Source organism: Myotis nattereri, assembly GCF_964212035.1.
Source record: "Myotis nattereri genome assembly, chromosome: 15".
Classification (NCBI taxonomy): Eukaryota; Metazoa; Chordata; class Mammalia; order Chiroptera; family Vespertilionidae; genus Myotis; species Myotis nattereri.
The window spans coordinates 7,057,885-7,070,682 of record NC_138090.1 but is presented as its reverse complement, the minus strand read 5'-3'; the positions used below and the strand labels follow the sequence as shown (position 1 = coordinate 7,070,682).

The 12,798-nt window shown below is 59.8% G+C and overlaps 1 protein-coding gene across 1 annotated transcript in view; it reads right to left on the bottom strand.

The window, feature by feature from the left end:
* The window catches only part of NLRC5 (NLR family CARD domain containing 5), a 940,085-nt gene that overhangs the window by 541,315 nt on the left and 385,972 nt on the right, over positions 1-12,798 (bottom strand). The gene's annotated exons all lie outside the window — the stretch shown is intronic.

The window sequence follows — 12,798 nt, the reverse complement described above, 5'->3', positions numbered from 1 at the left end:
GGCAGGGACCCTGGGGGATGCCTGTGACTCAGCACTGGGCAAGGGGGCACCGCAGCCTCACCCCTGGTTCGGGCAGATAGGTGCCCGGTTTCAGGGACAGACACCAGCCAGGGATAGCGCTGCCTCCTCACCCTCCATCTGCTGCTTCCCAGGGCTGTTCTCCCCAAAGTGCCCAGAGGCCAGGGTTGCTAGGGCAACGGGCACTTTGATGCTGCCCGCCCCCCCCCCCCACTGCCAGGCCCAGGCGACAACTGCCCCTTCCTGAAGGAGTGTCCAGCCTCCTTGGCAGCCGACAGGAGCCGGCAATGACCAATGACCGGCAGAGCGGAAGGCACGGGGTTCGGGGTGGGGGGGGGGATCAAGCGCCTGGCATGCAGCCAGCCAGTCCATGCACGACTGGCCACCTGACCTTGAGTCTCCCTGAGCCTCAGTCCGCCCAGCACAGGGACCCAGCGCAGTGCTCGCCAGGCACACACAGTGCCAACATCCCAGACGCAGGTTCTGGGCTCTGAGACGCGGGGGGCTTCTGGAGATGGCACCCCTTAGTCCATCTGCGAGGCCAGAGAGGACACGGAGGCCGAGTAGAACAGCGGCCCTGGTGGCTCCAAGCTCAGCGAGGGGTCTGGGGATGGGCCGGTGCCCCGCCCCCTGGCTGGTCACTGCCTGCAGCTCGCTGGCTGCTGAGGTCCTGGGAGGCCTCGGACGGACGGTGGTGGCCACCCCAAGGGGCGGGGCTCCCTGCATTCCCTCATCCCACCGCGTGGGTCAGTGATTGCCAAGTCACAGGTGCCGTGAGGACTTCGCATTATGGGGGTAAATAGCCACAACAGTGACACTAATGATGATTACACTTACTGACCGTTTACTACCTTCCAGACTTTTCCCTCCCGCACTGCCATCGCGAGCACAGCGGTGAGGGGCGAGTGTCGCTCAGACCAGTGCCTGGTACCTGATAATCCTCAAGGCATAGCTGCTGTGAATGTGGTGATGAGGCAGGGAGAGCGCAGGACCAGAAATGGAGCTCAGAGAAGGGAATGAAGTTGCCTAAGGCACACCGCTGGAAGTGCTGAAGTTAGGCCGCCCAGCAGTCTGGCTCCTGCTCACTCACAAGTACAGCCTCCCAGATCTGGGCACATGGGGTGCTCAGGCCGCCTGCTGCAGTGTAAATGGGACTTTCTGGGGGGGGGGGGGTTGCTGCCAGGAGGAAGCACGGCCATCAAGCTGCCCAGTAGGGGGTACAGCGAGGCCCCACCCAGAGCTTCCAGGAGGCAGCGCTGTGCTCTCCTGGGCGGGTGTCAGCCCTGCTGTCCAGACTGTGGCTGATGCCCTGGCGGCAGGCGCAGGCACGGTGGGCACTCGGCCTGTCCTCCCTCCCAGGGCTGCAGTGGGCACGCCCTCATTATCAGGGCCAGAGCCCCCAGTGTGGGACGAGAACAGAGAGCAAAAGCAAGTTATCCAGGAAGAGATGGAGAGTCCCTTACATGCTGTGTCCCAAGCAAGTCACCCCCTCGAAGCCTCTGCTTCCCCCAGGTCTGTCCTTCAGGGCTGAGCCACAGGCTAGGTGGAGCAGCATCAGCTGTTCCCTGCGATCCGGCCAGCAGGGCAGCAATGACCCAACCACACCCCCAGAGGGTGCTGGCCGCCTGGGCACAGGTGGAGATCTGGAGGTGCCTCTCTCTGGGTGCCCAAGCCAGGGCCACAGAGACCTGGAGCCAGCTGCCACCTAGGAAAGGCCTGCGAGGCAGCCTGGCCAGGGCAGGAGTTGGCTTGCCAAGCTCTGGCCGCCCTTTCACCATCGGGCTTCTCAGAGACCTACTATGTGCAGGGCGAAGGTGGGGAGCAGGCCCCAGCTCCAAGGATGACTCACATTGGGATGACACCAGTCAGTTATGGGCACCATGGAACTCCCAGAAGGCTCTGGGAGTCAAAGGACAGAATCCACATAAATGATCATTAATCACAACACTGCCCATCACTAGTCCTACTAAGCGGTTCATGTAGTAGGGTGCTGTGTAGGGTTCACTGTGTAAGGCACTGCTTGACCTGGGCCATCCTAATTTCACCCTCCCAGCTCCGTGGCCGGGGTCCCACTGGTACGTTAGAAACCAGGTGACGCAGCCCAGACCGCACAGCTGGCGTGTGCCCGGGAGCACCCACTAGGTGCCAGGTCCTTCTAGGTTCTTCGTATGTATCACAACAGTCATGTCCCCACTTCACAGAAGCAGGACAGGCACAGAGAGAGTGTAGCCTTTCAGGGATGGAGCCAGGGTTTGAACCAAGCCAGTTGGCCCCAGAGCCCCGGCTGGGTCTTGAAGGAGGGGTTTTGATAAACAGAGACCAGCTGGAAGGGCATTCCAGGTGGAGGGAACAGCGTCGGCAGAGGTGGAGAGGGGACTGGGACACGGGAGCCCGTCTTGGAAGGAGGTGGGATCTGGTTAGGGGAGTAGGGGCAGATTCTGGGAGATGTTGGAAGCGTGGAGTTTGCTTTGAATGGGGTTTCATCCAAGGCACTGGGAAACCAGGGAAGGTCTTTGGTCGGGAGGGGCGTGATCAGCACGCAAACGTGGCCCGCAGACCCTCAGCGCGGCCCGAGAACGTATTGGAAACCCCGGCTCCCGGTGGGCCCCAGGCCTGCTGAGTGAGAGTGTGTATTTGAACCAGGTACGCAGGGGACCCGGCATGGAGTAGAGCAGGAGGTGCCCTGGTCTGGACACCAGAGATGGTGGGCTGGGACGGTGGAGGGTCCAGCCGGCCGCTGGAGAATATGGAAGCAGAGGGAGGCAGGCGCTGGGGTCCAGAAAACCAGAGCAGGGCGAGGACCCCACCTCCCACACGCAGGTGAGAGGAAACGATGCCAGAAACCGCCCTGAATAATGGGGGGCTCAAGATGGGGCACAGAGAAGAGGCTGCCCTTGGGCTCAGTGGAATGGGGGTGTGCCTGTGACATGTAGGGGAGCCTCTCAACAGGCAGCTGGATACACATTGCTGGGGCTCAGGGTGAAGGGCTGAGGTCCCCGGGACCAGAGAAGGTCATGAGCATTACTGGAGGAGGGGACAGTGGCCAGAGACAGGGTGGGGAGTGCAGAAAGGCCTTCATTTGATTTTATTGAGCATCTACTATGTGCCGGGCGTGGCGCTCAATGGTTTACAAGGCCACTCTGCTCACAAGATATATATATAATATATTTCAGAGAGAAATGGAGAGGGAGAGAGAGATAGAAATACAATGATGAGAGAGAATCATGGATCGGCTGCCTCCTGTACACCCCACACTGGGGATCGAGCCTGCAACCCGGGCATACGGCCTGACCGGGACTCAAACCGTCACCTCCTGGTTCTTAGGTCAACACCCAACCACTGAGCCACGCCGGCCAGGCAGAAAGGCCTTCGTTTTAAAGGACGGAGGAGTGGGGGCCGCGCTGCCGCTGAGAGGTTAGAGGCCCAAACTCTGGACTCAGTCCAAGTGGCTTCCACTCCCAGCTCTGCCAGCTGGTGACTCAACTGCAGACCGTAGCAGCGCCACCAGGAATAGTAAACAAGGCCACGTCCGTAAATCTGATAAATCTCGCGGCCCAGGCACGAGTGAGCACCTGATGTGTCTGTGAGGGTTTCATGGTTCAGAGCATGTGTGGGCCCCAGGCCAGGGTGAGAAAACAGATCCACGGTGCCCGCTGTGCCCGAGGCCTGGGCAAGTGGAGGATTCCCCTCCTCTGTCTCTGAGCCTCCATTCAGGGCGGTGTGAGCCAGCCTGGCAGACAGTGCGGAGCTGTGCCCCCTGTGGGAGGGTCACAGCCAACCACTGCCTGCTGGGAGGTGAGTTTTTATTGGACAAGAGCAGCTCAAGTCCACGTTCTCTCCTTGCGAGCAGAGTGGCCTTGTAAACCATTGAGTGCCATGCCCGGCACATAGTAGATGCTCAATAAATACTGAGCCAACGGCATGATGATTATCATAATGTCAACGCAAAGCCCCCAAGCCCAGCACTCCAAGCTTACAAGCCCTTTCACGTCAGGATCTCTTCTACAAAACAGTCACCATCGGTCCCATTTCACAGACGTGGAAACTGAGGCCCAGAGAGAGAACCTTCCCAAGGCTTCACAGCACGTCATCAGCAGAGTCAGCATTTGAACCCAGACCACTGGCTTTTCAACCAGTGCTCCCAGCCACCTTCCCGTTCGTTCATTCCCGTGGGAAAGATTCCCGGCCACAGGCGTGGGGGCAGCCACAGCCCCACAATAACGCCATCTCCCATCACACCCGCCCCAGGGCCCAGGGGGATGGCATTGCCCATGTGACTCAGCCACAGTCACAAAGGGAGCTGTGTGCCCTGTGCCTGAGGCCTGCCTCCCCCACCCTCCGCTCATCCCCCAACTGGAGAAGAAGCAGGGAGCCTGACGAATCCAAGACGTGGGGGGAGCGGGGGGCAGGGGGAGAAGCGTTGGCCATTAAAATGGGGCAAGTCTAACAGAGAGTCAAGCCCGGGCTTGGGGTGCAAGAAGTTCGTGCAGCTCCGATGATGGAATGCAAGGCCCAGGTCCAAGCCTGTTTTCTGATTCCTTATTTGGAGCTCCGAGGGCAGGCGTACCCTCATTGGCTCCCGCTGGGGTGGGGCCCAGACAGGGACCCCGCCCATATTACCTGGATCAGATTTCAAAAGCAATGGGTCTTGGGAGAGCAAGTCCCTCCCCAGGCCGCTGGGCTCCTCTGTCCACACCTGTCTCCAGCTCTGACCTCTCTCCCCGCTCCCTGCAGGTTCAGACCCAGTGCCCTTGTGTCCCTGTTGAGCACTGACTGTGCGGAAGGCACATGGCTTGGTATTACCTTCCCACACCTTGTCAAGGAAGCCTCGCTCCACGTGCTGAGGCTCAGAGAGGGATGGGGGCCAGTCCCAGGTCACACAGGGTTTGAGCCAGGATCTGACTTTAGGTCAGTTTCCTCCCCCTTCCTGGTTCCAGTGGCATCTTTTTAAATTTTCTTCCTAAATATGTTTTTTATCGATTTCAGAGAGAGGAAGGGTGAGGGAGAGAGGGAGAGAGACATCAATGATGAGAGAGCATCACAGATCGGCTGCCTCCTGCACGCCCCCCACTGGGCATAGAGCCTGTAACCCAGGCATGTGCCCTGACCAGGAATCGAACTGTGAGCCGCTGGTTCATAGGTCAACGCTCAACCACCGAGCCAGAGTGATCCCCTGTAGCTGGGCTCCGGTGGCATCTTGACCACTTGCCAACAAGAAGTGACCTTGGGCCCAGCCCAGACAGCCCGGCACACAGACATCTCGCCCGCCACAGTCACCCAGTTCCTGTCCAGCTGGAGAGGGCACCACAGAACACAGGTGCTTAGAGAGAGTTCAGGCTGGCTGGGCCTCCCAGCGCCACCCCTGCTGACCTTCCCAGGAGGCGGGCACGCCTGGGTGCCCGGCTGCCCGAGATAGAAGGTAGACAGGGCAGCCGCCCCCTCTTCCTAGGCATGACGGAATGTCTGACCTCAGCCCAGCTCCCACATGCACTTGGCAGGAGGGCTGGATCCAGACAGAACAGGCCTGAAGGTCACTGCGGCCACACTCCTGCCTCCCAGCCTTCCGGGTCCCTGAGACCGGGGCCAGGATGGACCCGCCAAAGATGGGGCCCCAAGCCCTCTCCCCATTCCCGTGCCCGTCAGCCTGGGCCACTCCTGCCGTGGGAACTGGTGCAGGGTCGCGCATCCAGAGGCCTGGGTCCCTCAGGTGAGCCCTGGCCACCTGTAATGTCAGGAGATCGGAGCTGAGTGGGGCAGGGCTGGTCTTCCCAAGGGGCCCAAGGCACCCTGCTCAGGCCTGAGGGAGACCCGTGACTGGGGGGCTCCAAACTGCCCCTCCCCCCACCTAGACTCCTCCTGGCATTTCCCCAAAGCCCTTAAAATGGGGCAGCCTGCAAACAGGCATCAAACTGTCCAGATCTGAACTGTCTGCCTCAGTCCCCACAGGTGTAAGTGGAGGCTCGGGCACTGCCACTATCCTGGGATTTCTTTTCTTTTTTTATATATATTTTTATTGATTTCAGAGATGAAGGGAGAGGGAGAGGGAGATAGAAACATCGATGATGAGAGAGAATCATGGATCGGCTGCCTCCTGCAAGCCCCTCACTGGGGATGGAGCCCACAACCCGGGCATGTGCCTGACTGGGAATCGAACCGTGACCTCCTGGTTCATAAGTCAATGTTCAACCACTGAGCCCCACCGGCCGGGCCTGGGGTTTCTTTAAAATGCACACCCCCCAGCGCAAGAAGCGGAAGAGGCTTCTAACTCCTCCAGAGGAGCCTCCCTCCCGGCCAGGAGGTCCCAGACCGGCCGTGCCAGCTGCTGCCGGTGCCACCACGCTTGTGCCCTGTCGGCAGCTTCCTGGCCCTGGCCTGTGAGGTTTGGGGGGGCGGCTGCTCAGATGCCCGAGCCTTGGTCCAGGTGTCTTTGGTAGGGAGTGGGGCATTGTCACTCCCACACTGAGGCCGCAAGTGAGGCCCAGGGGGGTTTATCCACTGCCCTCTGCGTGCAGAGATGGCAGCCTTTGCATCATCTTGAGGTGACAATGTGCCATCTCACTTGACTGCCATGGGGTCGGCAGGGCCCAGGATCTTGACTTTGACCTCCCCCCATGCCCCACCCCTCCTGCCACACACACACACACACCCAGAGTGGTGCCCAGCAAAGCTCTGTGCTAAGGTGTGGGCTGCAGGGGATCATGTGGGGGATCGTAAAGAGGCTGCCTCAGTTTCCTCCCATGAAAACCAGAGCTGCCACCACTCCTTTGTTGGTGAATGAGAGTTGGAGTTGGGTGGACTTGGGGGAAACCCCCAGAGCTCCGAGCCTCACCCTGAGAGACAACCCCCGCCCATGCCACCGGGAGCACCTCCTTCTGCGTGTGCCTCTGCGTGGGCAGCCAGGGAGCCCCGGGGGTTCCCCGCTGAGTGCCGGGGCGCAGCTGGCTCCGGAGGCATAATGGAGGAAGGCTGACAGCAGGGTGGCCTCATTAACAGCAGAAACGTGGGGGGCCATATTGCTGCCCATACACCCCAGGGAGCCACACTGCGGGCGCAGAGCGGGTCGGGCGCCAGGCCGCTGACTCCAGCACCGCCCTCTGTCTGGCTGCGGTGGGCCAGGAGGCGGGGTAGCGGGGCCGGGGGGGGGGCGGCGGGGGGGCCAGGAGAGGGGAGCTGGGACACTGCCCCTGCCCACCTCTCTCGTGGTAGATGAGGAAGCCGCCCAGAAAGACAAGGCCTGGCCCAGGGTCCCGCAGCCGCACGGGCCTTTGCCTCCAGGGGGGCTCCCCGTCCTGGTGCGTCCTCGGGAGTCTCATTGCAGGGGCCTGGCCAGTCAGAAAGCAATTTGCCTTCCCCCTCTGGCCTCTCGCAGCCAAGGTGGGAAGGGCTGTGCTAAGGGGGACAGGGCTGTGGAGAGGCCGGAGGACCCCGGGCTGGCCAGACAGGCAGGCACCACCCAGGCCTGGCCCCTGCCCCTTCCACCCAGTTCACCAGCGCAGGCCGCCTTCCTCCTCCTGGTCATAAGTTAAACAACCCTGGCCAACCTGTTCCCAAACCGGTTCACTCCGGGTCTCCCAGCAGGAGGCAGGCTCTGGGCACCGGAGCGAGAGCAGGCACAGGCTCTGCCTCCGCATGCATGTCAGGGTGCACAGCTCGCCCTGGCCCTCAACCGCCTACAGCCCCCCCACCCCCCACCCCGGTCTGGGCACTGGCAGCACACCCCCCACCCTGCCAGCTTCCCTGGGCCAGAATGACACCAGGTGAGCACACCCAGCTCCCACTCAGGGGATAGGAGAGCCAGGGCCCCCAGATCAGCCCAGAACCCTGAGCAGGTTCAGGGCCAGGCCTCAGACGCACCTTCAGATCATGAAACTGAAGGTCAGGGTCAAAAGGGCCAGCAGCTTCTTACCTTTGTGTCTAAGCAGAAGCCGCCTCCTCCCCTTCCAGCTCCTCCCAGGTTCACTGTTCCCGTGTGAGCTTGTCCGGGCAGGTGGCTACCGGGAGGCCCCGCCTGTCCATCTTGCACCATTTCCGGCCGCCCCGCTGCCAGGACTGCTGCCTCCCGGGCTCGCTCCTGGGTTTCCAGGCAGGACTCACCTGGCCCCTTGGGTGCGGTGCACCCCACCATCCCCTCAGCCCTCCATGGGCTGTTCTTTTTTAATCTACATTTATTGGTTTCAGGAAGGAAGGGAGAGGGAGAGAGAGAGAGAAACATCAATGATGAGAGAGAATCATGATCAGCTGCCTCCTGCACGCCCCACACTGGGGATCGAGCCCGAAACCTGGGCATGTGCCCTGACCAGGAATTAAACCGTGACCTCCTGGTTCAGAGGTCGATGCTCAACCACTGAGCCACACCGGCTGGACCCTCCATGGGCTTTTGGCGTTGGCACCTCTACTCATGGACCCATGGACTGTGGGCCTATCAATGGCCCCAGGATGAGTGGCAGGTCGGGAGGTGTCATTGAATGTTTCTGAGCCTCAGAAGCACCCCCAGGGCAGTTGGGGGGTGCCGCTCCCCATATGTAAATACCAGCTCTGCAAGTTCCCTCCTGCCTGCGCCCTGAGCTCTGGCCCCACCTGGAGTCTGGGCCCAGACTCACCTGCCTGCAATAAAAACAAGGCCACAGCCCACAGAGCGCTGCAGGCAGGAGGCACAGGGTTGAGAGGAGAGGGGTGTGGGGGTGGGACACAGCGTCTGTTCTCAGAACATCCAGGTCCTGCAGGGCACACAGCAGGCACAGGCACAGGGTGGGGGCAGGGACAGGGACAGGGCAGCTGCTCCAGGTTCCCAGAGGGTCCTGAGGGGAGTGATCCAGGCAGGGCCTGCCCTCCACCTCCCAGAGGTGCCCACGGAGATGCTTGCCAGCCTCCGCCTGGACCACTGGCCCCAGCCCTGCCTGGCCAGCCCCGGCACCTCCGTTCACATCCCCCCCCTCCACCCCTCTTCCTCCTGGCAAACTTCCAGCTGCTGATGCTACCTCTGCTCAGCAAGAGGCTGCGTCCCCCACCCCCACAGGCTGGCACGGGTGAGGGGGCACCAGGACAGACAGTGTCTGAGAGCAAAAGGGACCGACAGGAAGGCCGCCTGCCTCCTGATGCCCCGGAGTTTCCCCCGGGCTCCCGAGATGCACCCACCCTGATAAGGACACCAGGGGAGTCCCAGTGCCCCAGTGACCCCACTCCTGACACCCACACTCCACCCCCCGCCCACTCCATCTGCCCTCAGCCCCTGGCATGTGATGCAATCACCAGGCCCTGCCACGTGAGCAGCGGGGGCTGTGGCTGGAGCCCTGGGCTCAGGCCCTCACTTGCTGGGCGCACTTGGGAAGTTTGCTTAACCTCACTGTGCCACAGGACATCTATTAAATTAAGAAACACATTGCCCTGGCCGGTTTGGCTCAGTGGATAGAGCGTGGGCCGCGGACTGAAGGGTCCCAGGTTTGATTCTGGTCAAGGGCACGTACCTCGGTTGCATGCTCGCTCCCCAGCCCCAGTCGGGGCGCCAAGGGGAGGCTGCCAACCCGTGTGTCTCTCTCACTCGATGTTTCCCTCTCTGTCTCTCTCTCTCTTTCCACTCTCTCTAAACATCGGTGGGAAAATATCATCAGGGGAGGATTAACAACAAGAACGAAAAAGTGGGGGAATGTTAGGTAACACATCTGAGGTCATACCCAGGCAGTCTGATCCAGGCCTCCCTTCGCTCACCGCCCCCCCTCAGTGCAGACCCCTTCCTCCTCTGGGCATGAGAAAAGTCGGGGGGTGGGGCATGAAGGGCCCCCATCTCTGACATCGCATCCTCCAGGAGGACCTCAGGCTCAGTCTCCAAGCTCCCTGTGAGAGCCAGTGCTGCTCACGACTTCAGGGAGTGAGCTCCCTGTTTCTAGGAGAAAGCAAGGAAGTGCTCAGGCAGAGTGTGGCAGGGAAGCCACCTGCCACGTTCATGGGGAGGACTAAATGGGCTCTACAGTTATTTTCCGTTCATATGGGCCAGTTTGTACTAACTCCTGTGTCGGTTCCCAGAACCAACTGCTGGCTGCCAGGACCTTGTGTTTGAAAACACAAACTGCCCACAGGGCAGGCAGCAGAGCTGTGGCTGGGCGTGGGGATCCCAGCTCCACGGGCCAGGCAGTGACCTCGCTTTGCCTGGGTTTGCTTATCTGCACGTGGGGGTGATAGCGTATCGCTCCCTGACGCAGTGAGGTTCTGGGAGGAAATGCTGACGGGCTCCCAGTCGTGGCCGCGCACGGCAAGGACTCAGGAAGTGTTTGCCGCGTCCAAATGCAGAGGGCATCCCAATCACTGAGCTTTGGTGTGTTTTTGTTGTTGTTGTTAATCCTCACCCCACGATATTTTTTCCATTGATTTTCAGAGAGAGTGGAAGGGAGAGGGAGAGACAGAGAGAGAGAAACATTGATGTGAGAGAGACACACCAATTGGTTGCCTTCTGCCCGGTCCCTGCCCTGGGCCAGGGATGGAGCCAGCAACCAAGGTACGTGACCTTGACCGGAATCGAACCCGTGACCCCTCTTTCAGTCCACGGGCCAATGCTCTAACCAGCCAGGGCCAATCACTGAGCTTTGGAACTCCTCTGGTCTTTGGTGGTCCTCTCTGTTGAATGGACTTGGCCTCCGCTCCTTCCATTAGAACAACAGGAAAACTTGCCTTCATTTGGGCCACATCTGGAAGAAGGCGATCTCCATGGCCAGATGTGGGTGTCCAAGCCCACAGCTCCAGAGCCAGCCCTGTGATCGGCCCCATCAGCTGTATGACCTTGAGGAGGTGCCCCAGCGTCCCTGTCTGTAACCTGTCGCTACCTCATTGCGGGGGGTTGTGCGGCCCACCCCTGGCTTCGTCTCACAAGCAGGGAAGCGATGCTATTAGAAAGCAAAGCCAGCTGGTAGGTGGCGGGTGTCTCTTTCCATTTTACAATTATTTCCACTGTGGCTGTCCTACTGCTATATGCAATAGCCTAATCAAAACAGAACAAAAACCCATCGGTCTCTGTACGTGATGTATATAAATAGAGCCTGCAACCCAGTGGAGGCCCGCGGCAGGGGCTGCTCCCGGATGCTGTGGCCAGCCCCGAGGTAGGCCACTCGGAGGGCTGCATCTTCAGAAAACAGCTGACGGGAGAGAGCGGGATGCCGCTGAGGTTATGGCCACTCATAGCAGAACCAAAACCGGAGCCGGAGCTCCAGGGGAGGAAATGGGTGGCGGGCAGGCACGGCTCCTGACTCAGAGAGGCTGTCTGTGCTTCCGCGCCAGCCCAGCACACGGCAGACTCACTTCCCTCAGTGCACACCCCGCCCTGCCGCAGCCCCGAGGGAGGCCAGTCACACGGAAGGGAACAGGCGGCCGCGCCCCAGCAGTGAGCGTGTCTGGTGCAGAGTGGGTCCCGGAGGCACCGAGGGAGCAAAATTTAAGGAGGCGCTCGCTGTCCATTCCATGGACCCTGCATCTCTTTGTCTTTAAATTAAATATGTTTGTATTGACTTCAGAGAGGAAGGGAGAGGGAGAGAGAGAGAGACATCAATTGCCGGGAGCCGGTCCATCCTTGCTGTTTCAAGGGACCTGGCATATATGGCATACTGTTCTTAATATGTTTGCTCACCTTCTTGGCACTATGTGTTTTAACCAAGGTCACCTCTCTGAGAAAGGTTGTTTCCCCAGGTAGGGATTTTCCCCTGAAGTTAGGGAGGGAATAAAACCCCTTAACTAAGTGCCAGGCGGGTAATTAATCACTTTAACTATGAACAATCATGCTTAAACTACATAATCTTTACTCCCTGGAATGGAGATAAGAAATGCCCTAACCTTTGGAATAGAGATTGATAGGATTGAATCAACTGGTATAAATACAGATGTAACAAGACAACAGGACACAGAACCTAGACACAGAACCTAGACACGGAACCTAGAGACAGAAGAACTTCACTGGAGAGAACATGGCAAAAGATCCTGGACAGAAACTGGAGACAGAACCTAGCGAGAGAACATGGCAAAAGATCCTGGACAGAAACTGGCCACAGAACCTAGAGACAGAATCTAGCGAGAGAACCTGGCTACAGAACCTGGATAGAACATGGCAAGAGAAGCTGACTAGAACCTGGTGACTGAACCTGGCTGGAGAACCTGGACAGAACCTGGCTGGAGAACCTAGCGAGGGAACATGGCTACAGAACCTGGCTGGAGAACCTGGAGAACCTAGCAAGAGAACATGGACACAGAACCTGGCTGGAGATCCTGACCAGAACGTCACTGGAGATCCTGACCAGAACTTGGCTAGAGATCCTGGCTAGGCTGCTGATCAACTGAACGCTGTCTCTGTGTTATTCCTTCTTCGCCGACTCGGTCCACACCTTTGGGGACCCCTGGACCTGCTGGGGTTGGACCCCGGCAATCAATGATGAGAGAGCATCATGGACCGCCTGCCTCCTGCACGCCCCACACTGGGGATGGACCCGCCACCTGGGCATGTGCCCTGAGCAGGAACCGAACGGTGACCTCCTGGTTCATAGGTCGACGCTCAACCACTGAGCCACGCCGGCCCAAGGACCCCGCATTTCACTGGGAGCACAGACCCCTGCCCACCGCCCCCCTGTCTATGTCGTGGCAGGTGCTGCTAGGAAGGCCGTCCCCACAACCCACATGCCAGGGCCACAGCTCTGCCACCCACTTCACGTGCCATTCCCTCTGCCTCTGTCCCCACAGCCCTGCATTCCCTCATTGCCCGCACTCAGCCACGCTCGCCACGCTCAGCAGGCCTTCAGGCCCGACTCC